The 24,124-nt window shown below is 50.5% G+C and overlaps 1 long non-coding RNA gene across 1 annotated transcript in view; it reads left to right on the top strand.

The window, feature by feature from the left end:
* The window catches only part of LOC106843982 (uncharacterized), a 79,530-nt gene that overhangs the window by 32,962 nt on the left and 22,444 nt on the right, over positions 1 to 24,124 (top strand). The window contains exon 3 of the long non-coding RNA XR_011495060.1: positions 4,503 to 4,737. This is a non-coding gene — a long non-coding RNA (uncharacterized lncRNA). The remainder of the gene's footprint in view (positions 1 to 4,502; positions 4,738 to 24,124) is intronic.

Here is a 24,124-nt window from a genome sequence, read left to right as displayed (position 1 = left end):
AAAAAAAAAAAGAAAATATGAAAGATGGGAGCCGGGAGAGCTTTTGACTGGTTTGTAACGCGCTGTAATGCTAAGCTTTGCTGTTAGCTCTGTGGTGCTATTGGACTGCAAACCCCTTCTCGGCTTGGTCTCCCGGAAAATGGATTCTTCCCGGACCCCAGGGTTGGCTCCCCCACTGGAGTGTCTCCTTGGCCCTTCTTGAGTGGGACAGGCCTTTCCCAGCCTGTCCAGAAAGCTCGTCTTTATAGGTTTTACTTCCTGTCTCCTTCATACTCTGGATGATCCCTCTGTTGCGGGGTCCTGTGCTCTAGCCTAGACTTCTCTTCATTGACTGGTTGGGGCACAGAGCGCTGTGGTCCTCTAGTTGTAACCTGCGTAGGGTTGGGAGTGGGGAGGCCGTGAGGCTGTACGGGGATAGGCAGAGCAGAGTGGTGGGGTCATTAGCAGAGGAAAGCAAATGCCGTCCAGAGCTCAGTTTTCCATCTTTGTTTCCTTTCTGAAGACTCCTAAGACCCCCACTAGGCACACATTCCCATCCTTCCAATGGTGACAGACTGCAGTCTTCACTCTTTTACGAATTCATACTGAAAGTCCAAGTATTGTCACAGGAATGTTTCTCAGAAGCGGGGTCATTTCTTCACAGAGAAGATGGGTTTGGGGCCTCATAATACAAACTAAACCTCAAAGAAAATATGAACATGCTCAATATTTAATCACAAAGTATGCATTTATGTTCACATTATATACAAATAAAAGAGTGAATTTGTGCAACTCCTAAAATGGCGGGCAGGCGGGAGAAGGGTGTGGGCAGGGCGGGACTGCCTTCAGCAAGTTCTGGGGTCTTGTGGTCTGTTCAAGAGTCTCCTTGGACGTTGGCAGGTTTGCTGGTATGTGGCCTCGGCCTCAGAGTGTCCTTCCGGGGCAGTAGGTGAGGGGAATGGGTCGTAGAGCCCACGGTGTGAGTGACTCCAGGGTAGCTAAGATGCTCTGTGACTGAGGTGACTGATGCGGGTCAGTCAGTGTGAGGGAAGCTTCTGTGAAAGGCTGAGAACTGGGTCTCAGTTGGTGTGAGCCAATGCGCTTTGAAGGAAACTTCCTGGGAGGGCAGAGGAGAAGGCTGGAGAATGACGTACCTCTTGAAGTAGCCTGAGTGTGTCCCGGCTGGTGGCAGGCGTCCCGGGGGAATCCTGGGCCCCACTGGAAGGCCACGGGTCCCACTGTTACAGCACCATGGGTGCAAACTTCTAGGCCAAGACACTTTCTTGTCAAGTCACTGAGTCTTGATAGAAGGAGAGTCATGATGGTGGTTCGGGGAATTGACTAAAGAAATCCATCATGTTCCTAGACACGAGGTACCTTTCTAGGGAGGGTAAGCAAGCAAGAGGACCTGTGCCTCTGTTTCCTTGGAATGCTTGAGGAAGTGGACACTTCCCGACACGTCTTACCTTCTCGATTTCTCTAGCCCTCCAGCATCCCCAACTCTTCCCCCCATCCCCTGGGCCCTCCCTGATTCTTGGGTGAGACGAGGTCAAGTGGCCAGCGAGGGGAGATGTGGAGGGAAGAGAGAGCTTTACTGAGGAATGATAGAGGAAATCTTCAAGTCCAGAACTGTAAATGGAACCACTGAGAATGTGGCAACGTCGACAGAAGAGATGACAGTCGATAAGGCAGGAGGGAGGGCAGGGGCGCGGTGGTACTGAGCAGTCTGGAGTCTAAGGGGCCCATGTTTGGCTGCTGTAATGGCCCTGGTAGGCCTCTAGAGTTTGTTAGGAAAGTATTGGAAGGGCCCACCGGGGAAGGCCTGCTGCTCGGGGGCTCTTGAGTGCCATGACTGGTCTTCCTGTGGAGGATAAGCAGGGAAGCTTCGAGCTAGGTAGAGCAAGGCAATGGTACGAAGACCTAGGGATCATCTGTCAGTTGTACCTCCTGTGAGGCTCAGGGCTTGGTAGCAGTCTTCTGAATCCCTGCTGCCGTTTCCGCTGCCAGGATCTCCCAGCTCTCTTGAGGGGAAAAGCGTCAGATGGGCGAGAGAGGGGTGGGGGCAGAAAACTATAAGGTGAGAGGAGAGAGACAGAGGCGTGGGAAGAGGCTACAGTAGATGAAGAGGGATGGACAGTCTCGGAAAAGGCAACGACCAAGCGCTCCATGAGAAATAGCTCAGCTAATTCACAGAGCACGGTTGTAGCATTTTTGGAGTCGTGCAAGCTTCAGGAGAAACTATTTACACTCTGCATTTCAGATGAATCATCTCAGCTTGGAGGTGTTCACTCTCGCAGAAGCAGGCCTGGGCCTGGTCGGGGAAGGTGGAAGGGGCAATGGAGAGCGTGGGCGTAGAGCGCAGGCCCGCTATTTTCTTTATCTCTCTTCTTGGGGTCTAACGTAACACCTGCACTTTTTGTGGGTGCCCAGGGAAGAGGGTTGTGAAAGACAGAGAGCTTGAATGTGGGAAGGACCATGGTTAGGAGTCGAATGAAGAGAAGGAAGAAAGGGACGAGTGAGACCCTTCTTGACAGCCCTAATCAGACTCCCGCAGTGTAGAGAAGCCCTGGACTAGAGAGGGCAAGAGAAGGAATGGGAGGCGAGAGGAGGAGAGAGTTCATTCTCCTCATTCCACTGAAACCTCGTTCTTTATATGAGGTTTCTCCACTGTGTCTCCATCCTGATGGAAACGTCCAGATGCAATGTCTGGGGAGGCGGTTGACATAATTACAAGGGAGTGGCTCCAGAACAGTGCCCAAGTATGGTGCGTTCCCTGTAGCTCGGTTCTGAGAGAAGGCAGGCACTGCCATCACTCCTTCTAGCTCTTTCCTGATCTGCCGTCCCAGCTCTGCTTTTCCCTTTTGCCCTCTCTTCAGATTAGTGGTGTTAGAAGAATTGTGGATTTTAGCAAAACCAATGTAGGTGGTAGCAAAAGGCAGAGGTGGCTTCTTGTTGGGAAAGAAGAGGTTTGGAATGAGAATCTTCTAATTCTACTTGAGTTTGGACCTACTGTATCGGTGAAAAATAATAAATACGCTGGGGGTGGCTGGGAGGAAGAATGGTTGGTGTTTTCCTGGGGCAGGCCGGAACCTAGAGTGAGCATGCCAGGGCACGGTAAGCCGTTGGGTTAGTTAAGTGAGATCATGGGTGAGGACATTATGGCAAATTGGGTGACACGGATGGGCCTGGGTCATTCCTCCGGAGATGGTACATGGAGAGTTTCTGGTGGAGGGGAGAAGCCTCTTCTGAAAGGTGTGGATTCAGAAGCAAGGTTTCCAGATGAGACGTAACATGGTGGGGGGCCCCTCCTGCTGCCAGAAGCCTGCTCTCACCGCTGGGGGGTGGCGGGGGCCCTGTCTCCCTCGCTTCCACCTTTTATAGCCTCCCAAAGTTCATTTGCATCCTGAGGGGGAAAAAGAGCCAGATGAGCTGAAGGAGAGACACAGAAAGAGCAAACCAGACAACGACTGAAAGGCAGAGACCCAGAAAAGACGATATGTAGTACCCACTTGTCACATCCTCCAGGTCACCCTCCTGTACCTGCTGCTCCCCGAAAGAGTCTAATGATTTAGACTTATATTTACCAGTCTTCAGAGCCTTTCAAAGGCGCAAAGGGAAAAAAACAAAAACAAAACAACAGCTGGAACTGTACGAAGCCACTTTTGCTAGACTTTCCAAGCTAGCAAGAGGTTTTATCTTGGTGAAAATCTATGACTCACCTTGTTAATTACCCGCAGGGCTTGGGTTTGTGGGTGAGAAGAGGGAGAGAAAACGGAGGGAATTTGAGAGTCAGCCGAGTAGAAGACAACATCTTCTCTTGTTTTTTGAGCCCCCAGAAGGCGGAGAACAGCCTCTTTTTCTCTCTCTATCCTGAATGTCTAGCATACCGTTAAGAGCTCAGTAAATCGGTGTTTACTGAGTTGAACGAAGTCATTTGTGAATTGCCCTGTGGGTAAATACACAAACTTAGCTCCTGCAGTGGAACAAGGGCCCATAAATGTAGAGGGTGGAGCGTGAGATGGAGATGAAATTGCCTGTGGAACTCCAAAGGAGAGACGCAGAATATATCCCAAATAACCGCTATGATGTTGAGTGGGTAGAATGGATGGGAGAGAGAGAGGCTGAAAGGAGGTGGAAGAGAGAAGTGAAGGGCACAGAGATGAGGTCACCTAGTGCAGGGACTGTGCCGCCTTCGAGCCTGTGCACTTCTTCCTCAGAAGGTCCTTAAGTCTTGAGTCATTCCTTTAGGTGGTTGTTTTGGCAGATACAACCCCTGAGCCCTCACTGGGGAACACAGCAGAGTCAGAGACCGCCATTCCTTAGGACTTAGGAGGCAGAGGGAGACGATGACTCCCCAGCTGGTGTGAGAGTTGGGTGCTAAAGCTCTATAAATAAAGCCAGGGAAGGGGGGTCTAGTGGCAGACCTTAAAATGGGGGTGCAACGTAGCGTTGGTACCTAAATGAAAGATGACTCGTACTCACGGGCAACAAATGACATCTGCCATCTGTTAAAATCTCTTCAGGTTGACTTCGCTCAGAGCTGATTTGTTACGTGTCGTGAATGTCATTAAGAGGCCTCCCGAGTTCATGAGGACCCCAACAGTCTCAGTGTTACTCCACAGCCATCTGTCATCTGGGAGATGTAATGTGTTGCTGTAAGGCCTGCAGGAAAAGGGGAGTTGGCCGGAAGACCCCAGACCTGACCCACGGAGAAGAGGGGACCCGGAGCCTGGAGTGAAGGTCCCAGTTCTTGGAAATGTGCGTGTGTTGGGAGGCACCTCAAAGGTCTTCTCTCCTAGTGGTTGCCAGACTTAGATTCACAAATAGCAACATTTTCCCTTCAAAATTGGGGGGACTACCAGTTTTGTAGGTCAGAATATTAAACATCCAAACACGATCTACAATCACTATCATTTTACAAAAAAAGGAGCTTTTAACTCTGCAGAAGTAGGAGAGACATAATCTTGGAACAAACGTTGTTCTTATGATTTGTTTTGGGGAGGAGCCTGGCCCACGGGAATCTGGATCAGCGTCCTGCTCTGTGGCATTGCCCTGCTTTGACACTGGGATAGGCTGACTCGAATAGCTTACACCCGCAGACAATACAGACTCCAGAGGCTGGGCCGCTGTTGCAGACCCCGGCAGCCGCCGCTGTTGCTCTCATCACCCTGGGCTTGTTAGTCCTGATGTCCTGAGTATGCTGGAGAGTTTCACGTCTCAGCTTGTTTTCATGCTCTTTCATCAGCGGAGCATGCAATGCCTTCCTCTCCTTTACGTTCCAAGTGGCAAATCCCATTCACGCGTCAAAACCCAGCTCAAGTGCTGTGTCCCCCGAAGTCTATCCTGAGAACCGTCCCCGCTGCCCCGTCAGGAAGAGATTTTTGATTTCTTCTCCGTATCTCAGTAGCACGGCGTATTCTAATTTTTCATTCCTATACTCTATGGGCAGCGTAGAGAGTATGCTAAGGTGAGAATGTTCTTGCTAGATTGGGAGCTCTTAGGGGACAAGGACTGTTCATTTTTTGTATCCTCAGTGCCTGATATATAGGAGGTGACAAAGTCCAAGTCCTCAGGCGCTGGTGGCGGGGAGTTTTGCTAGTTGCTTTCAAATTGACGCCAGGCCTGGCGTCAGGTCTCTGGGCAGTGAGTGACAGGCGTTGATCCAGGCTGGCAGCTGTTTGGTGCCTTGGGGTCTTTGACAGCGTTACCCTTGGGAACGATCTTAGATACCTACCTCGGCAGGCTGGGGTTCGAAGACGTGACTCCAGTTCAAGAGTTAGTGGACAGAATGAAAAGCAAGATGCCAGCCAGCTCTTGAGGACCAAGGAGCAAAACGATGGCTTCATCTGTTGAAAGCAGAGGTGGAGGAAATGACCTTTCATCAAGAATAGTGCCAAAGGTCCAGATGCTAGAACCCGAGTTTGTCGGCAACTTGACCTGGTCCAACTCTGCCAGATGGTTCTTCATAGTTTTGTTACAAAGCCGGCCCCTTGGGGCTCGGAGCTGCTGTGAGGGGACAAGTGTGCTTCCTGGCAGGGAGCAGGTCAGAGCAGACAACCTTTCAACAGGTCTTTAAAAGTCTTATTTATAATGGAGAGTTCTCAGTTTCACAGGATCGTTTATTTTACTGCAGGATAGTTGTGATTATTTTGAAAAGGTATTTTTATTGAGTTGAAATCTGCCTTCCTTATAACTAGGACCCATTGGTTTGGGTTTAGCCTTTGGTTCCCTGTAAAAATCCCAAATCTCTCGTCCACATAAGTATGTGAAGCCAGCGAGGGAAGGTTCCCACTAAAATTATAAACCTTATTGGCTCCTTCAATCATTCTTTCCCCTCCTTCCGCCTCCTCAACTGTCCTTCAGAGAATATGTTTTAATCCTTTTGCCGTTCTGTTCACTGTTCTCTGGACTTGCTCTCGGTCATTAATGTCCCTCTTAAGTGTCGCACTGCAGTGGTACATAGCTGGGCACGGAGTGTATAGTTAAATTGTTACCTGGATATTGTATTTCAATTAATGCCGCCTGAGGAGGCTGCAGACAATACAAACCTTGATTTGTTATTTTCCCATTTTCCTCGAAATTTGGATGGCTGTTAAGCCAGGTTCTCCATTTTACAGTCATTGCAATTGACTTCTTGCACTGCGGGCTTTCCCAGCGACCCTTAGTAGATTTCGTGATTTTGGAGGAACGCCCTGTCTGTTGAGATATTTCTGAGTCTTGATTCAGTCAGGCCATATTGGCTCTGCTTCTCTATTTTGTGATCTTAGCGCATATCGAGGGGCACTGCTTTTATGTCTTTGTGGCTATCATTTTAAAAAATGTTGGGAGGGATGGAGCCGAGAGGCGTACGACTGTGGTTTACCACGCAGTGATGGCTTCGCTTAGTTGTCCTGTTATCGTGCACACGTACCCCTGCCTGGCTGATGAAGACACTGCGAGACTCTTTTTCAAACGCTTTACTGGTCAAGGTATATAATGTTTCTATTGCTTCCTCTAATTCTTAATCTTAGTCACCCTATCAAAATAGGAGATTCCACTCGCGTGGCGTGACTTATCAGGGGACCTATGATGGATAGTTTTATCCTGACAGTTTCGAAGAGGAGAATGCCAAGCCACGTGTATTTTGATGCTGATATCCTTCGAGTAAGACAATATTTTCCTTTTCCTGAATCTGTGTTTACACAGCAAGGCAACATCCTATTCTGATCTCTTCCTTGTACTGCCTTTCCGAGACGGACGTGGCTTGTGGAGAGAACTTGGGTTGGCAGATTGCTTATGGTAAAGGAATTCAGCAGCGGTTAAGCCTCAAAATCTGTTTCTTAGGAACTTGGAGACTGTGAGTGTGTTCACTGGAGCCAGACTGCCACCTGAATCAAGTTTGCAGTCCACATTCTGCAAACCCTGGGATGCAGTGACTCCGCCCAAGGGTGCCTGCCCAGGGAAGTCCAGCCTAAAGCAGCCAACCAGAATTTAGATGAGAGAGAAATCACTTGTAGGTTGTCTGGCGGGGAGTAGGGACAGCTCCGTGGTGGGGTAAGGAAAGAGAAGTCTGTAGCCCACTCGTGTCCTTTATTATTTATTCTCTTCCCTCCTAGGTTCCCAGGAAGGGGTATAAAGGGGAAGACCCCAGGCCCCCAGATCTGGGCATAGTGAATTGCCTAGCTTGCTTTGCCATAGGCAGATGGTATAGGAAAGCCTTGTGGCTTTTAATTGAGGTTCTGACAGGTCTGTAAAGTCCAGTAAGAATCTTTTCTATTCACGATGCCTCTGACTAGTTGTTCAGGTCAGCTGGTAATAGGCTACATCCGTGAGTTTACTTCTGAACTTCAACTTCAGTTATCCTTGCAGCTCCCTACGACTGCCTGGTTCCAAGATCTCGGCAGGCCAAGGCATGGTGACTCATCTGTCACAAGTCTGTTCAGCTTAGGACCGGTGGCCTTTCTTCCATTTCATGCTTGGGAAGGAAAGGGAATATGATCTGTGGCTCCTTTCTTGGCTTCTGCCACTTTCCTTGTGTCCTGCGAGGGAGCAGGGTCTGGGCCCTCTCTGCCTGAGGGAGCGTTAGACTTTGCCCTCTTCCTACTCTTGGGGAATCTTCCTTCTTCCCTGCTTCTCATGGGCACCCTCTTCCTCCACCTCCTGCAGGGTCCACTGAATGGATGTGGGCTTTCCCCAAAACCAAGGAGTTAATTTGAGACTGCTTCTTCAGCTTTCTGCCATGACTGTGTCCCTGAGGCAAGGATTTAAAAAGCCTGAGGTTACCAGGTTGAAATTGGAGGGAGAGAAATACAAAAACCCATAACGCAAAATTAATACACATCTAAAAGAAAACCTGGCCCAGGGATGTTCCTAATGCCGTGGTTTGTCCCCCTGTCCTTCCGCTTTTCTTCTCTGCTCTTCTGTTCCCTGATGCACGCTTCCTCAGTCCTTCTTCTCTCCCAGTTCTTGATTTAGTATTGCTTTTGTCTTTCTGGCTGCCAAATCCAAGATGGCTACAAGAGAGAAAATGCCACTCATGAGCATCCCACTTCCCTTTCTTTCTGTTGGCCCGGTGATCATCTCACTTCTCCCGTGATGAGTTGCTTAGTCTGAGAACCTCAGACAGCCCCAGCCCTGCCTGGGTACAGGATCTTTTCCAAGCTTTCCCTGTAGGCCGCTTGGCCAGAGGCAGTTAGTGTGCAAAGTTGGGTTGTCTCTTTAGATCTTTAGGATTCCTTGGGTTGTGAGGACTGGGGTGGCTTCTGGAGGAGCTCGGGAGCAGAGGATCAGGAAAGGCAGGCTAACGGGGGTGGCTGAAGGGTGACAGTCCCTAAGCTACATCAGAAGTACATCCGCAACCCATTGCACAAACTCCGCCCCAGCCCATTACTATTAAGAAAATTCATTGGTGACTCCCTCCGCCGAATCTCACTGAACCTTGAGAATTTCTCCTTTGGGACTACCATTTATCTTCAGAGTTGTTTATGTCATTGTTCTAACAGGACTTTCCTTGCACATCTGTTTTGAGGGACAACAGGAAAATATCAACTGTGATCCTCTTCTCTCCCTATGTTCACAGACTGTTTTGCTGGGGACACTAAATGCCACCAAGCAGCTGACAGTCCCTCTCTTGTAAGCCTTACTTGCAATACCTGAAGCCTCTTAGAAGTCGAATAGGAAACAAGTTCAATAGCCGGTATGTTGTGTCACAGGCTAGGTTTAAAAATCTGCTGGTCTGCACATAGAGCAGGAGTCCAACTGTGGTCTCGTAGCTTTAACTTTCCTTTTCAGTTGGTCTGTGCTCTGATTTGTCTGGCGTTGCCGTAGGCGAATCAGAATCTGTACTGCCAAGAAACGAAATGTAGATTTCCCATTCTCCGGGTGTCGCCCCTTGGTCCGCTAGACTATAAGTTCCTTGAGAGTAGGGCCGTGCCTTGTTCGTCGCTGTGACCCCACTGCCTGGCCCAGGACCTTCAGCATCGATGGTGTGGAGAGTTGGATGGCCATGAAACACAGGTCGATGCCTCCGCCTCCTTGCCTTGCTTGACACTACCCTCTTTTGGTTTTCTTTCTGCCTCATGACCCTCTTCTCAGTGGCCCCTGTGGGGCTAGGCTAGGTCCTGGGGCATTTCTTTCTTTCATTTCTATAGTCCCCTAATCTCGGCCAGACTCATGATTTTAGACTATATGCCAATCACTCCCCAAATTTATATCTCTAGCCCCAGACCCTCCCATGAGGTCCCGATTGAACTTTTAACTGCTTGGGTATCTGGTAGATGTTTCATCCGTGTCGTGTCTAAAACAGAACTCTTGATTTTCTTTCCTAGTTCCACCCTGTAACTGGTCCTCTGCAGTCTTCCTGATTTTGATAATGGGGACCCTACATTTGTTCAGAGCCCCAAACTGAGTTCAGCCTTGATTTGTGCTTCTTTATACCTGTGTATCCAGTTCATCACCGAGTCCTCTTAGTGCCCCCGCTAAAATACACTCTCAGCCGAGAATGTCGCGTCTACTTCTTCGTTAGCTCTACTGTTACCACCCTCAGGCAAGGCCACCATCGTTGCTAGCCAAGACGGTTGATCGATTGATTGGGACGGCCTCCTAACTGCCTTGTTCTTGCTTCTTGAGGTCTACTCTCTACACAACAGCTGAGCAAGCTTTTAAAAATGTAAATCCAATTCTGCCTTGCTTAAAACTCTTCTCTGGCTGTCCTTTGCACTTGGAATAAAACCCAAACTCCTTGCCGTGGCCTAAAAGATGCGGCGCTCACCCAGCCCAGCCTGTCTCTTTGTCTTCACTTTCTGCCTACACTCTCTGCTCCATCCATTCTAGCCTTCCAATACTCCAAATGTATTATTCCCTCAGGATCTTTGCCTAGCTGTTTCTTCTGTCTGCAATATTCTTTCCCCTGATCTTTGGCTTGGAGCTTTCTCAGCGTTAAGGTCTTAGTTCAAAGGTTTCCTATTTGGAGAAGCTTTCCCCATGTCCTCCACTGGGTACCGCTCTGCCGTGGTCCTCCATGCTGTCTTCGCGGCACACATCACTATCTGAGATCATCTTATTTATTTTCTTGACGACTGTCCATCTTCCCTACGCACGTGCAGGCTCCATGAACGCAGGAATGGTATCTTTCATATATTCCATCGCATCTCCAGCATCGGGCACATAGTAAGTGCTCAGTCAGTAGCTGGAGGCGTTCCCTGAATTGCTGAGTGTTGAGTGAGTGATGTTGAATGCATTGGCAATGCATATGCAAACAATGCCTACGGAGAGGTCCCCTTGTCTTCTCCTTTCACAGCTCGTGGTTATGCAGCATCTATATTTTCTCACTGACGAAGTCTTCACCAAGGTGACCACCGTCTCTACTTTTCAGGTGGAATGAACTCACACTGATTCAATGAAAAGCCTGGCTATGAATTGACCCCCGCTCGTCAGCTGAACATGCTTGGTTGTTAATAGCCGCCCTGCAGTTTTACTTCTTGCTCTGATGCCTTTAAAGATTTCTACATATTAACCAGCTAACAGTCTAAGGATGCAGAAAAGTTGGAGATTAAGCATCTTTTAGAGTCTGTTTTGGGTCTGGTTTGATGGGAGCTGAAAAATTGCCAGAAAGATGTTCAGTGTCATCAGTATTGCTGTAAAGATCATAGGGCTTAAAATGTCTTGGTAGCACAATGCTTGATACTGATCGGGACGGCGCATTTATCGGGCAGTACTTGTGGCTCTTCTTTGTGGTCCCCAACTTCATTCATTAGAGGAATGATCTCCAGTACAGATTCTTCTTTTCTCTCTCACTTCAGATCAGACTTCTTTGAGAACCTAGATTTTCACAGCAGCCACGGTGACTTCTCTCATACGCATTGCTTTACCCACGTCTGGCCTTCTATGTATCCACCCCTTCACAGGCGGCGCTCTGCACCCAGACCTGCCTGCATGTGCACAGGTGGAAAAGAATCTAAATCTCTGTGGATACTTTGCTCAAAGTTTGTTTTGCACGTTCTTTAGGAGGAAGGAAGGAGAGCAGGCGTTTATCAGGGGCCTTTTATGTCTTAAGCAGTGTTTTCACATACTGTTATCTCACATGAGGGATGATTTAGAACCTTTAATAAACTAATTCTAAAGAAATCTCTCTATCCCCTACGTTTGATGGCATCGCTGGTAGTCATAGGTTATCAGAGTATACGGGTGTCGTAAGCAAATTACATTGCCTTTGGCTCTAACTGAATAAGTTAAATAGTAGAAAGGGGCTGGCTATTCTCATCAGTGAAAAAAGCCTTCTTATCAGAAATCTACTCCCAGTCAAAGGGGAGTATGAGATCCTAGAGGGTAAGTACTGATGCAGAAGAAGTTGATGGCAATGAATCTTTCTAGGAAATCCCAAGCTAGAGACCTTGTTTGTTAAACGTGAAGCTCCTGAGAACCCAGTCTGAAGGAGGCGCCCTTCCAGCTGCTGGGGCATCTGTGAATAGGACACGGGGGTCCTCGTCCTCGTGTGGCTCTCTCCTAGGTGGGTGCTCAGCCTTCAATATGGGAAATCGGGAAAAGGTGTAAGGCTGGGCCTTTTAAGACTGAGCCTGGAGAGGGCGGCTGAAGTTCCCTAGACTAGACTCAGGTCCTGCCCTCAAGGAGCTTCTAGTTGGGAGAAAGGAAAGACAAGTAGTGACTATACTGCTCAGGCCACCGTCATTCAGGGAAGAGACGGTCTTCAGACATGGAGGGGAGGCAGCAGGAAGAACTGGAAAACATTTTGGACAGGGTGGTATTTCGTCAAGCTCGATCTGGTGCCAGGGGTGACATTTGGGCGTGTGGAGGGTGATTTGGAAGGCCTCACCCGGTAGAGCTCCATGATACAGGCAAAGACTGAGTAAGGAGAGCGCTTGTCTCCAAACAGCCAAACAGAAGCAACCTGGCAGATGACCCTTCACGGTTGCAGGGTCTTGTACGGGCTGTTCTACGCCCCTTGTCACCGTCTCCTGCTCCGCGAGGGGAGAGAATGCCGGCGTTCTGAAAATCTGGAGGTTTAAGGGCAAATTAAGGCCTTTCCTCTGATTGACTCAACAGTCTCAGCAGGGGGAACGAAACAGTTGGTGGCAAAGAGAGAGAGAGAGAGAAAGAGAAAGACAATAGCTGCCACTGAGAGAGAAGGAGCCTGGAGGAAGCGGGGCGCGTGGCTTTGCAAAGGTCCCAGTCAAGACCACGGCACGGCACGGGGTCCTTTCTCCAAACAAAAATTCAGGGTGAGCTGATGACAAGTTTAGGATTCTTGAGAAGGCTACTGAATTTTGTAACCTAGCCATTTATTGTTGAAAAAAGAGTTATTGTGATGTCTGCTTTTGCACTTAAGTATTTTGATAAGAATATGTCTTTTTAACAAGAAGTGGGAAATTCATGGGTGAGAGCAAAGAGCTAAAGAAGAGAGAACAGGGATCTGGAACAGAAGGGGAGAAACCAGCCCCTTGGAGCACAGAGCCCTGGAATTTTTCTTTACCAGAGTCCCTAAATATCAAAATTTGTGTTGTTCTTGCCTTGTTTAAAAGATAATGGAGAATCAATCAAGAAAAGAAAAAGTTAAAGGGGCGAGAGATACAATGACTGGAGTCTGCCGACCCTCCTCCGTGGAATGGGGGCTGGTGATCAAGTTCCCCGCCAGACAAGGTGGTGTGGGGATTAGATGAGATAATATCCATCAAGATCCTAGTCCAGTGCCCAGCTTAAAGCTGGTGCCCAGCAAGGAAATTCCCATTGTTTTCTGTCTGCCATTCAGCACTCAGTGAGGGGCACAGCTGCCCTTCAGTTCTGACACTCGCTGCATTTTTCCTTTTATGCTAACCCTCTTTTCTTCATGCCTTCCTAGCCACTAACACTGTCGGATCAATTGATTCCAGGCCTTTCCCTCTTACCTTCTTTTCTACTTCCTTTAATTGTCCGGTTCTGCCTTGAGACTTACTTCTAGAGTCCTCTAAAGCTAGTTCTTTGCTGAGGTTATTTCTGTGACTTCCTAGCTGTCCCACTGGGGTGGACACCTTAGATTATGGTGACTGTCTCTTAAAATTACTGGAATCAACTCTTCTCACCCTTCAAACCTGGAAATCCTGGAGTGGAAAGCTCCCAGTTTTGGAAATGGCCATGGCTGAGTTTGTTGAGCGTTTAATCCTGCGCTGGAAAAAGAGTGTCCAGCGGGCTCATAGTGTTGCCTGCGGGAACACGGCCAAGCAGAAGGCCTTGGCTTTTTGGATCTGAGCGTTAGCTTTGCTGTTGCTCTTCCTGTCTCCACCTGCTTTTCTCACCTGCCATCCCCACCGTCAATGTGGGAACCCCACAGATACCCTTTCTTTCCCAGTTAGAGCCTCATTAGCATTCAAGTAGACGCATGCATATTCTTGCTCAATTTCATGCTTAGTGAGTTTGTTGAAGGCCCACTGGCTGCCTATTGTAAGGTGATTGTGGATTTCTCATTAATAGCCTTTCTCTGCTGTCTCCTCACCTTTAGGGATGACACCGTAGCAAAGGAGGGATTTTTATTATAAAAATTGATGGGAACAACGACCATTTGTGCCAGGCACTTTGCATAAGTTTTTAAACATAATCCTCACAGATTTGCAATAACCCTGTAAATTAAATGTCTTGTCCCCATTTCACGTATGAGGAGACAGAGCCTAGAGAAGTCAAAGAGCTAAGGAAGTGGCACAGGTAGGACTCTAAGGCTTTCTGTCTTTGGAGCGCAGAATTTTCAAGTCCTACTGCTTATTCTTCTAGTAGGATCGAGAAGTGGGCTAGCCCTGTTTGCATATAACCCCACCTATACGGAAGCACACTAAATGGCGTGTAGGGAGCTCCACTTCCTTACCCCGGCCCTTCTGCCCCCAGGCACAGCCAGGACCCTCCACATTTTCTGAGTGAATACTACCTGGCAAGATTGCAGGGCACCACATGGCCTTGCTGGAATTCAGATAAACCCTTCATGGATTTCTATATCCTATTGCTTCCCTCCTTCCCATCTTCCTCTCCTATTATCCAAAGCATTTTTGTATCCAAGATGCCACTGGGTCCTCAAAACAAGCCTGGAAGGTGGGCGGGGCTGAGGTTATCATGTTGAGTGTATGAATGGGGAATTAAGGCTCAGTTGACTTAAAATGAGCTGCCCTGATTTACACAGGAGCATTTTGGGGGTGGTGCCTCCTTCTGGTTGCCAAGCTGAGTCATTCCTTCTCCAAGGGGGCTGACTTGCTTGAGGTTCTTCGGTTGGGGGCCAGCTTTCCACAGGAAAGGTGGCTTTGTAATCAGCTGGCTCAGCTGGTCCTGGGGAGAAGGGATCCCAAGGATGGGGACTTGGGGGGACTTCCAGACCAGTTAACCCTCTTGCCTTCGCTCTCTCTGTCACTCCCTCTCTACATTTCTATTGGTCTTCTTCTTTTGGGTTTGTACATTTCTGATTTCGGTCTGAGTTGTGCCACTGGGTCATCGTCTTCAGCTCGTGGCCGGGGTGACAGAGTCACTTTGTAAGAGAGAACTGTAGACAAGACAGCAAGCCAGGCTCTCTTGCAGGAATCTCAGTGTAAGAGGAGATCAGTGTCCTGCTGGGCCTCGTTGAGTAGCTCAGGTTGGGCCTGGAGCAAGAGCTGCTGGGGGAGAAGATGGAGTCGTTATTTCCTCTGTCACTGCAGGGAGAGTGGGGAGTGGCAGTGGGGAAGTGGTTCTCGGGCACGGCTCCACGTCGGTCTGGGTGGAGGAACAAAGAAACTTTCTTTTACGAGTCTGGAGGGGAACACAGCGGGGGGAGGGACTTGGGTCCAAAATGGGCTGAACCCAAAGGCTGGACAGAAGCATTCAGAATGAAGAGATCTAACAGGAAACGAAGCATATTGAAAGGGGATGACCATGCTTTGGTGTGTGGGAGCTACTCCAGAAAAGCTGATTGTCTTGTTGTTGAGGGAAAACCACAGCCAATTCAGAACTGACTCTCTCCTTTTCATCAAGAGGGGAGTTTGTGCCTTTGTTGCTCCTTAGATCTCAACCAAGGTAGACAAGACGAAGGCGTCCTGCGTGTGACTTTGGAGTCGGTCAGACCTGGGTTTGAACGCTGAGTGCTGCTCTGTGACACTGGACAGCGTCATTTCACTTCTCTGAGCCTACTTCTTCATTTGAAAAATGGGGATAATACTTGCAGATGTCTGTCAATTAAGGTCTTCGATGCTCGGTAATGGGGCTATGAGATCGTTGGGCTGCCCTTAAATGGACCGGCCCAAGTTGCTATTGAGGCCGTAGGAAGACTGCTTTATGAGGGGCCACAACTCTGACTCCAAGGTGTGTTCAGAAGGCTGCATCTCAGGCTGGGTACGCTGGGCTGGGATTCCATGGGCCTTAGTGTCAGGAATCCTTATAACTAAGCCTTGCATCTGATTTTAAGGGCATGCCATCAGCCACAGGGAAGACTCCAGAGTCCCTAGTCCTTAATCCCTGGGGATGTGATGACCCTCCAAGCAGAGAGGAGGCTGTTTGGATCCAAAGAGACTGGTCAGATAGGGCAGGCCTGACCTTTTCCGGCTGCTAAGACGTGAGAATCTCCCGCAGCAGCTACTCAGAGGCCATCCCCTGGATGTTTCGCCTACAGGCTTCAGGGCCGTCTGCCCCGTCAACGCTCGGTCCTGAGGCCCTGTTGCTATCTGCTAGGTTTCTCCCACACTTCCTTGTTCTCAGGATGCTGCTTCTTCATCTGAATCCAGCTGCTTGAAGCTGGCCAGCTGCATTATGTGCCTCCTTTAATCTGCTGCCGTTAGGGTCAGAGAATTCGAGACTCTTCTCCCTCAGAAGGAGATCGCGGTGGTCCTTGGGGGAGCCACTCTCCTCTTTATACTTTCCTGAGACAAAGCAACAGAGGATGAGGACTCTGGACATTTGGGGGCTTTGGATTCATTTTGTGGGGCTTCTTTGCTGGTTCTTTCTTCAAATTCTTTCTCAAATCCTTTCCTCCCCGGGGATGCTCCCGGCATCTTCCCCCTACCGAGGGCCAGGGATCTCTACTCAGGGCTTCACCCCTTTGGCTCCTCTGCTTCTGAGAATATTGCAATAGACTCCTTCGTGGTCCTCTTTCGCCTGGTCTCCTCTGCTGCCCTCCATTCTCCACATGGCTGCCGGAATTTGTCTCCTCAGGCGGTCACCTGTTTGTCAAATATTGATCTAGCTCATCCTACATCTGCGGCTCTGCTCTCCTGGAGCTTATTGTCTCATTAACAACCCTCCCTCATTCCTGACTCCACTTTCTTCTTGCCCTCAAGGTATATATCCTCAACCACTGCTCCTGTGGCCAGAAGCCTGGGAGGCGCCCTCAAGCCTCCAGGGACAGGAGTGTCGCAAGAGAAACCAGTGCCACAGCTGCTGCCATTCAGGCCGGGGTCTCTCGGCACATTCTGCCCTCCGCCCCCTACATCCCGTGCTCTTGGACTTGTCTTCCTCTTTCCTGATCCCCGGACATTCGCTTCTGGGGCGCACCTCCTGGGGCTGGCCTGGAGTCTGATCCTCTCAGCTCAGGGCCTTACTTAGCCTTCTATCTCACTCCCCTCTGCCCCTGAGGGGTAGCAGCCTTCAGCCTTGCCTGTGCTGGCTCCTGCCTCCTCCTTCCTCTTTTTGTACCACCTGTTGTTTAGCCATTTTCTCTTGTATCTTAGAGCTGCTTCTGGAACGCCTTTGCCCTACCCCTCACCTTGAAAGCTGCTGCCCATCCTTCCGGGCCCAGCTCAAATGCTACCCGCTCTGGAATCTGGAAGCCTTCCTCGACGCTCCCCGGCAGAGTTCGGGGCTCCTCGTCCTGGGCTGCCGCTGTCGTTTCTGTTCACTCTCATCACTGCAATTGCCTGCCCTGTGTGCTTTCCACCAGATTATAACCTCTCTGAGAACAGGAAGTGTGGCCATCCTCGTCTTCCTGTTGCCTCATTCAGGGCCTGGGACCACAGGCGTTCCTACACGATCATGGAACGGAGGAAGTTTTAGCTGAGCTCTCCCTCTCCCCCACCTCCGGCGTGGGACTGGAAAACCCGCGGGCGCGGGAGATGTGGAAGGTGGGGTGGCGGAGCAGAGCGGAAAATGAAAATAAATAGCTAATTCCTCCTAATAATGCCTGATTTCCTGATTTGATATTCTGCATTAATTATAATTACTTGCTGGGAGATAGGGTATTAATCACCATGTGTGGCACTTACGCGGAGTTCCAAAACGATGCCTGGCTGCCTAGCCGCTGGCGTGCTGGGAAAGCCCCCAGGAAGACGGATCCAGGGGGGTCAGCATCCCTGGGCAGTCCTCTTATGCCTGTGCTGGGTTCTGGAGAGTCCCCAGGCTGGTGAGCCATGGGCTTCGTCCCCCAGGAGCCTGCAGCCTCCCTGGGAGCTGACCTGCCCGTGTTCTGAATTATGACAAGGCTGGTTATAACGCCTTTGTCTGGGAATCAAGAGGACGAGTTCCTGTTCTGACTTTGCTACGAACTGGTGGTGTCACTTGAGCGCGCCCTTCTTTTGAGTTCGGTTTCCTCTTTTATTAACGCGAGGGCAGGGCTGTGGGGTGGCGAGGCAGATTGAGCTAGATTCCAAAGACAAGAAGGGAGAAGCCATCTGCCTGGAAATCTCTCTCCCCAATCTGCGCCAGTCAAAGGACCACCCATGGCTGAAGCTGACTCAATGCCTTGGCTGTATCCATCTTTCATTGTTCTGCCTGCTGGACAGGGGGAGCTTCCTCGTATGCACTCGTCCCAGTCAGTTGGCATCTGCTTCCCTTACCTGGGCACGCTGCTGCCCCAGGGCCTTTGTTCTCACAGTTCCCCTATGGAATGCTTTTCCCCAGATAGCCACACAACCGGCCGCTTCCCTTCTTCAGATGCCTGGAGATGACACCTTTGCAGAGAGCCTTCCCTGGCCATTCCGTGTGAAACAGTCATCCTCTCCCTCCATACCGGGCTTTCTAGAACACTTAGCCCTGCTTGGCATTTGGTACATTTGCCAGTTTATTACCTCTCCTCTGCAGTTAGAACGAGGGGAGTCGCCTCCTTATGCTCCTGACACATGGGGGCGCTCAGTGAATAATTGTTGACTAAATGAATGAATGAATGAGTGAATGAAGGCATTGTCCTCCTCACCCCTTTGCTGCTCAGAAAACTTTGAATGAAAGATAAACAAGCAGCGAAGTCACTCTGCGGCCCGAGAAGATTCTGTGTTGAATGCAACTTCAAGGAGAACGCCCTCCGTTTGATTGCTCGTTTGCTACAGGCCGGAAAGCGGTGTGGGGCTTTTGCTTACGTTTTAGCTCGTTTAGCTCTTAGAAAACACTTGGAGGTATCCTGCCCTCCCATTTATAGAGAGCAAAACGGAAGCTCAGAGACCTTCAGTCATTCGCTCAAGATCACACAGCTAAGAAGCTAGGAAGCGAGGAAGTAGGATGGGAGTGGGGTCTGTCCGGGTCTACAACTCTTTCTGTTTCCCGCGCTGCTGCCTCCCTGAGGGCGGGCGAGAGGAAGCTGCAGTGGCGACCAGAGGTGACGCTACGAGTGGCGGCCCTGCTCAGGGAACTGCGCCGCCCTATTTTCCATCTTGCCTGTCTTCTCTCTATTCTCCTCCTTCTCTCTAATTTTCCTCACAGCCAAGCCTGGAGCGCCTTCAAGCTCCCATTTTTCTAGGAAGAGCATTTCAAATTCCCGCTGATCTGTTGGAGTCCCGTAGGCCTGTTCTTCTCAGTCATTAATCTTAAACTCCTGGGTTGCCTGTGAGAGATGGCAGGACCCGGGTTCAGCCATGGTGACAGCTTGTCTCAGCCATTCCAGCGCAGCCTGTCTTTGCGGCCACACACTGTCTGGAGAGACCAGGGAACGTGAAAGCGGCTCCTCATTAGGTTTCTTGTTCCCGTTGTGAGAAGGTCCCAGCAGTGGGGCGGGCCGCCCTTCCGGGGCTGACGGTGGACAAAGCAGAGGAAGGATGGACGTCCTCACGGGGTGGAGATGGAAGAGGCAGTGGCAGGAAGGCGTTCTGAACCCTTCTCCTCTCTAAGACATCTCTTCCTTCCTGGAACTTTTGCTCCTGGACTGTGTCTTTGATGGTCCAGGCAAAAGGATGGACGGGGTGGACAGCAGCCTCCTTGCCCCCAAACATTTGCAATTGTAGCATTTGTGATTATTTTGAATTTGAGGACTTTTCAAGGACTCTCACACATTTGTAGTCCAGGTGCCTTTATCACCAGCCAAGAGAGTTAGGCGAGAGTCGGAGTTAAGCTCTCTTATTCCTTTGGGAGGGGTGATGGCCTTCAAAAGGGAGTAACGAGAGAGGGTAAGACCCTCAGCTTGACCCTGGTGACACAGGGATGAAAGAGGTCCTGGGGGGGGTGTCTTATGGATCAAGCTGGCACCCCGAGTCTTGTCCTGGGCTCTAAGGCATTTGTTAACCCTCTGTGGCAATCCTCCTGACATACCTGTGCAGACAGGGTTGGTTCTGTCTCCCCTCTCAGCGGACGCTGATCCTCGCTCGGCTCTTGTGCAGCGAGAGAAGGCTGGATCCTGTGGGAGCCGGGGGAGGCCTGTGGTGGCTGCCTTTGCCCCAGGGTCTTGGGGCAGCATGACTGGAGACAGGGGTAGGCCAAGGGGGCTGGCCTGGATGTCTCCTGAGGTCTCTTCCAGCTCTGACATTTTCTGGTTTTATAGAAAGAGGCTGGAGAGAAGAGCGAAGTCTGTACTTTCCGAAGACAGGTGAAGGATGGACACAGCGTGATAAGGAGCCAGGCCCAGGGGACTCTAGAAATTGAAACGGGACAATGGTGGAGGCCAGAATGGGCAGCAGGTGGTGCTGAGAGATAGCAGATCCACGAGACCGGGCATGGCCCCTGGGAACTGGAAGGGGAGCTGGAGAGCGAGGGGCAGCTGAGACCCCCTCCAGGGGCTGGACCCAGGGTAGGAAAAAATCCCCAACGCCCTGAGGGTGGAGAGCTGGGGGGAGGAGGAGAGAGGGGAGGTGAGGTTGGGAGTGTTTGGGCTGGAGGCTGGTTGTTCACAGACAGCAAGCCACCCAGCTATTCTCTCTCATGCAGCCTGAGGGGCAGGAAATAGAGATGAGGTGACAGGGCTGCAAGATGGGTGTGTGCATGCGTGTGCGTGTGCGCGTGTGTGGAGAGCCAAGGCTTCTCCTTAGGGATGTGTCTGCTCAGCTGGGAACTGGCTCCAGGTGGCAGATGGCATTCTGGTCCTAGCATGTCACAAAGAGGATAGATGGTGGGGCACAAAGGCTGTGGAGGTGGAGGCCCAAGTCTCTTCTTGTTGTCCTCTCCCTTCACCTCCACTCTAGACGTGGGAAGAGGCCCTGGGCTACCCTCTCCTGCCCCCAACTCGGCAGCCTAGTGGCCCCAGCTCAGCGGGGCGATGAAGATTCCCCGTCACTTCCTTACTTCGCTGGCTTTCCATCCTTTTCCTTTAACAATGACTCTCTCCTTCCTACTTCTCTCTTTGCTTCCTTTTTATACGATTCCTATATTATAACAGGAATATATGTCACTCTAGGAAACTTGGGAAGAAGTTCACAGAAAAATACATGGGAGCATAAACAGCCCACAGAGAGAAGCCAGCACTTTGATTTCTTTTTCCTGACCTGATGTTGTACACAGTTAAGCCAGTATAGACTGTGTGTGTAGTAGTAGGCCAGGCTTTTTCTCTTTACGACTTGTGTGTTTCCCAGTGCCATTAAAGATTTTTCCAATAGATTATCAATAATAATCTATCCAAAGGAGTTGCCATTTATTTGACCATTCAACTTTTATCAGACAGTTATTACATTTTTACAGTTTGTCATCATTATTAATTACACGGTAGTGAGCCTCACAGTGCATAACTCTTTGTCTGTGTTGTGGGTAATTATTTCTTCCATTTGTTTTTACCCAGGAAGTGTTTCTACATAAGGGAGGGCGGACCCTAACCAGAGGCTGGTTGCAAAGTCTCCACGCTCCCTTTTTGGTCTGGGGTCTCCAGTGGTTTCCTGTGGCCTGTCCTTTCTTTCGCAAGGAGCCAGGGAGATATTTTGGAGAGGGGGTCCTCATGGCACCAACTATCCCCCTCCAAAAAAACCCCCAACCCCACAAAAGCAAAAGCACGGTAGCAAGGAGACCACCTATCTGACCTTTGGGTGAGGCAGCTTCCCTTGGCCACGTTCTGTTCAGCGTGGATTGGTTAATATGCTCTATTATGCATCTGCCTTGGGCCCTGGCCAGGCCTGAAACTCTCATGTCGGGCTGAAAAGATGGAGCAAAGTGAGGCAAGAGGCACATTTTCACCCCCACCCTAAGCTCCAATGGGAGGCTCTTCCCCATTCTCCGGAGGGGCAGCTGCCAATGGAGCAGAGCCCCACGCTGGCCTCTAGCAGACCCTGGTGACAAGTCAGCAGGGAGGGGCCCCTTATCTATCAGGGGGAGATACACATTTTTAGCAAGAGGTTGGGGTTCAGATAGAAAGGGCAGGCTGGGCATGGTGCTGTTGAGGTGACTGTGGAAGCTTCCAGGTTCATCAGGGAAATAGACCTTTGCTGTTTGCTATTTCTGTCACTGGACGGAAGCGTGCCAGCATCCTTGTTCTTTGGTTCCTTCTAGTTCATTTATCAAGTGTCTATTGAGTGGCTGCTATGTGTCCTGGCCCGGGGCTGGATTATGAGCAGGTTTAGGAAAAAAGTATGACCTGCTTTTTAAGCAGCAGATAATCTGATGGGGGACTGGCAGGTGCACAGATTCCCAGGATAGAACCGTAAAATAATCTTGGGAGATTCAAGGAGGACAGAGTTGTTTCCAGCCTGGGGAGATTCTCCCCGCGGGAAAGCAGCGAGATTCCAGTAGGGCCCTGAAGGAGGAGCAGGGGTTTGAGTTGAAGAGATATGAGAATAGGCATTCTAGGCAGTGAGGTCAAAGGTCAGAGGGACAGAGGGACAAGACGTGCAGGGTGTGGTGGGAGCGGTGCCAGCGATTCTCTGGAGCTGGTGTCTCAGGTTGCCATTTGCAGCTTATCTGAAGAAGCACTTCCCCATGATACAGGAATTTGCTGGTGAGTTGGCATGACAAGAGTGAGGGGGACGACGACAGGAGGACGTGTGGAGAATGATTCATGCATCAGGGAGGAAGGCCCTGACAGCTGGCGGCCGGCCCCCGGAGGCACTTTCTCAGGCTGAGCCCACGTTGAGTCTGGCATCGAGTCCCACCTTGGGGCAAGGTGGCTTCATTCACGGTGTGAAATGAGGTTGTGCTCGGAGCGCACTCCACGGACCGCGAGCACTCAGCTGATGTGCCTGCTCTGGTCCCAGGCTCGGCGTGGGGAGCTTGCCGGGCGTCGCCCCGAGTCCTCCTGACAGCCAGCACAGCCCCACTTCACGCGCAGGGGAGCCTGGCACCATCACAGGTGCTCCCAGGTGGCTTTCTCAAGCCCACCCTTTGGTCATTCGACTGTATTGCCTCTTGACCCAGCTGTGAAAACACTGGTGCTTAGAGAGGCCAGGAGAATCAAGGTCACAGTAGGAGACTGAACGGGTCTCAAACTCAGGTTTTTTGTCTCGAAAGTCCAGTGCTCGTCACACCCAGTGCTGGGGGTGAGGGTGAGCAGGTGAGCAGGGTGGCAGGAAAGAAGAGGGAGCGAAGTAAGATGGGGACACGAAAGAGCTTTTTTTCGACGTGACTATGTTGCCAAATGGTGTCCATTCTTGAAATATGTCAAGTCAATATTCAGTCTTGTCAAATGAAGGCCATTGGATGCTAGACCTCAAAGCCCCAACACCCTTCCTGGTGCCTCCCAGGAAGAGGGGGTGCCTGTCTCCACTGCCCTGTGAGCAGGCTGGGTGGGTGGACAGCACTGTCTGAAGTGGCGTGTCTTCTCTAAGGGGTTGGGGTTGGACAACTGTGGTTGACAGCATGGATTCACGGACTCGGCCTGGGTTCCAATCCTGACTGTGACACCCGCCAGCTCTGTGACCTTGGGCCAATTATTCTGCCTCCCTGTACCTGTTTGCTCATCTGTAAAATGGGGATAATAATAGTGCCTACCTATGGGATGAGTTGCAGAAATTAACTGAGTTCATGCGTGTAAAGCGCTAAAATGTTGCCAGAGTAAATGCTGTGTGAGCCTCGGCTTTGGTTTCCACACTCTGGTTCAGTATTTGCTGCTTGTGGCAAATATCCTCAGGTCATTGCAGCCCTATGGCTTCTCCCTAGGGTAGCCTTTGCTAAATGTGAACCTGAGACCTGAGAGCTGTGGTCAAGGAGACTTCTCCGCGCCTTGGGGACACTGCCCTTGTGGCTGGAGCTCCGTCCCTTTGGTCTTCTCACTCTGCTGCCCTCTGTCTTGGACTCATATACCTTAGAGTATAAGCTACAAGTCCTAGAGTCTTAAATCCAAGGGGTTCCCTGAGATTGTCTGGTCTAAATCCTTTGTTCTTCGGAGACTGGGGGCCACGACTTCCCCAAAGGCGCCCGGCCCCTCTGGAGTTGGAGTAGTCTAGGCCTCTGTGTTCCGAGTCTTGTGACGGTGCCCCCACACCCACAGACCCTTGGCATCAGAAGGGTCGTGGGGCCCCGCACGTCTGAAGCCTGGGGTGGAGGGGAGGCCGCCTGGGTCCCAGCAGAGGTTTAATGGGGGGTATGAAGTGTGCGACTGAAAACGCTCCTCACATTGGTT

This window comes from Equus asinus, chromosome 17, assembly GCF_041296235.1.
Source record: "Equus asinus isolate D_3611 breed Donkey chromosome 17, EquAss-T2T_v2, whole genome shotgun sequence".
NCBI lineage: Eukaryota > Metazoa > Chordata > Mammalia > Perissodactyla > Equidae > Equus > Equus asinus.
Note: the sequence above shows the minus strand (reverse complement) of the source record. Positions and strands in the feature narration are given on the sequence as shown.